The 2,819-nt window shown below is 48.6% G+C and overlaps 1 pseudogene across 1 annotated transcript in view; it reads left to right on the top strand.

Moving 5' to 3' along the window:
* Positions 1–2,323: 2,323 nt before the first annotated feature.
* LOC105740939 overlaps positions 2,324–2,819 on the top strand; it is a 10,214-nt pseudogene continuing 9,718 nt past the window's right edge. Inside the window, exon 1 of the transcript XR_002819043.1 lies at positions 2,324–2,814. The product of XR_002819043.1 is annotated as a peroxisomal membrane protein PMP34 pseudogene (transcript). The remainder of the gene's footprint in view (positions 2,815–2,819) is intronic.

Genomic DNA, 2,819 nt, shown 5'->3' on the forward strand with positions numbered 1-2,819 from the left:
ATTCAAAGGAGCCGTGTGCAGGCTCAGTCCCTGGCACGGTATGGTTTTTGCTGTTGATTACATGGATTGTTAGGAGGAAGGAGGCCAGAGGATAGGTAAAATTGGGCCTTCAGTAGATTAATAATACTGTGACCTGTGTCGCAAAATGAAAGCCTGGCCTCCATTGGTCCTGGGCACTTTATTAGAGGAGTTTGGGGCCGGTGACAGAATTTGTATGTGAGCCGGGGCACAGCTGGACAGAGGACACTGACAGACGGTGGCTGGAGCTGCTCCTCAGAGCACTGTGTTGGTGACCCCACTATCAGTGGTAGCTGTGGAAGAAGAGGCACTCGGTCTCCCCTCATTCTGTTCCCAGCCCTGACAGTTTTCACAGAAATGCCTCTGAATCATCCACCAAAATCCCCTAACCTGGCACTGGTGGGGGTTTAAGCAAAGGGTAGAACATGCAGGAGCTCCAAAGAACCGGAAGCACAGCGGTGGGCCCTACAAAAACAGGAAGGATACAGGAGACAGCAGCAGGCAAAGCCAGGTATGCTTGGATTCTGTGGGACCAGAACTGGCACCTCTTGGCTTCTTAAAACTTCTGCCATAAAAACCAGTAAGATGAATATGTTATAGGCCTCTGCGTAAGCTATTTTGGCTTAGCATGGACTGCCAAAAGTAAGTTGGAACCCAGCTTCAGGGCCTCATAAAAATATTTAGAATTTACAAAATGGAGACCTACTTGGCCAGAGGCCTGTGTCTTGCAATGTGCCCCTTGGAGCCAACCACAGTGTTCAGGCCTGGAATCCCAGCTCCGTGGGAGGAGGTGGGAGGAGCGCAAGCCTAAGCCCAGCCTGCGCAGCCCAGTGACTGAAAAGCCTCATCTCAAAGTTGAAAAATTGCAAAAAGGGCCTAGAGTAATGCTTAGTTTGAAGGCCCTGGGTTCAATTCCCAGTACTCTAAAGAAGAAAAGGGGTGGGGATGGCCATCCTTGACAGGTATCACTGGTAGGCCCCAAGCTGTCACCGGAACAGCTTGGTTTTGCTTATTTCAGATGTGTCCATCAGTGCTCGCTGAAGCTCTTTCATGTATCCGCTGCGAAGTTCTCACCAGATCAGCTCATCTGCACTGCCTCAAGGACAGTCTGTGAACTTCCGCCTTTCAACATCAGTTTCCTTCCTTCACTTGCGAACTTCCTGATTCTTGCTATAACATGTGATTCTGTACTGAGCGCTGCACATTTGGGGTCCCAGGGAATTCAGTGTTTCAAAAAAGTGGGCAGTACTGAGGTCGGGCTTAGGGTGGAAGAGAGGCACTGAGTACTGACCACTCTACCACTGGGTGCCAACAGAGGGCCACAAGGCTGCTCAGGCCCCACCACATGGCCACCACGTGGGAGTGGAGATTCACAACCCCGGTGTGGCCTCACTACCTAGGGAAGGAGGTATCCAGGATGGGGCGCCTATCACCCTAGGGTAGAGGTTGCAATCCAAGCTCCCCATTGGCTGCTTGCAATATCGTGGACCAGAGTTGTCCCTCCCTACCTCCAGCTCAGGCCACGTCTGGGTTGTTCACCTGCACCCTTCAACAGGGTAAGAGTGCGACATGGACTTTGGCTAGAGTAAGGTGTATATTATCAAACCACCTTAACTCTACTACCTTATGCACATGGCTAGGGTCATAATGGCACCCTAGCCAGTTCACTTCTCTTCATCTTTCAGAGACTTTGTATTTGTGTGTGTGTGTGTGTGTGTGTGTGTGTGTGTGTGTGAATGCATGAAGGAAGCTTGAAACATACAGTAAATGTTTGCATTTTAAAAAACTATTACAGAAAGACACACAGCCATGAATGCCCTCACCCCATTCAAGCCATTCCACACTCTGCACACACTCAGCTCATCAAGATTGGCACTTTCTGAAGCGGTTCTGCAAGTACAAATTTTGTTTCTGTGGTTGTTCTGTCATTGCTGCCTCAAGGAGGCCTGAACACATTCAAAATGTTTATCTTTTATGCTCACTTTGACCTTGGGGAAGCACCAAGGTCACGTGGCACCAAGTCTACCCATCAGGGATGAGGACACACCGTGCTGATGCTACGAGACAGAAATAGCTGCGAATGCTTTGAATTAATTCCGAACTTAGAGGCAGCCACAAAAAGGCACTCACAAAAGAGGACTTCCAGATGTCCTTCAGAAAGTGGCACAGTCATGAACAAAAATCAAATTGCACAGGTAACACTTGAAAGAATTAACAACTGGGACCTCCTCTTACTGAGAAGTTTTTGCACGTCAAAAGAAATTACCAATAAAGTGAAAAGACGAGTCTGCCGGAAGCCGCATCAATGGCGTCTGTGCTGTCCTACGAGAGCTTGGTCCATGCTGTGGCAGGAGCTGTGGAGTGGTGAATGTGTTGCTAACAACTCCGCTGTGGGTGGTAAACACCAGACTGAAGCTGCAAGAGGCAAAATTTCAGAATGAAGACATTGTACCAACCAACTACAGAGGCATTGTTGATGCTTTTCACCAGATCATTCGAGATGAAGGTGCCTCGGCTTTGTGGAACGGCACATTTCCCTCGTTGCTGTTGGTCTTCAATCCTGCCATCCAGTTCATGTTCTATGAAGGTTTAAAACGGCAGCTTTTAAAGAAACGGATGCAGCTTTCTTCTTTGGATGTATTCATCATTGGTGCAATAGCCAAAGCAATTGCCACCACGGCCACCTATCCCTTGCAGACAGTACAGTCAATTCTGAGATTTGGACGTCACAGACTAAACCCAGAAAACAGAACGCTGGGGAGTCTTCGGAATGTCCTCTATCTTCTTCATCAGCGAGTCAA

The sequence above is a fragment of the Octodon degus genome, unplaced genomic scaffold (assembly GCF_000260255.1).
Source record: "Octodon degus isolate 3935 unplaced genomic scaffold, OctDeg1.0 scaffold00240, whole genome shotgun sequence".
Lineage (NCBI taxonomy): Eukaryota > Metazoa > Chordata > Mammalia > Rodentia > Octodontidae > Octodon > Octodon degus.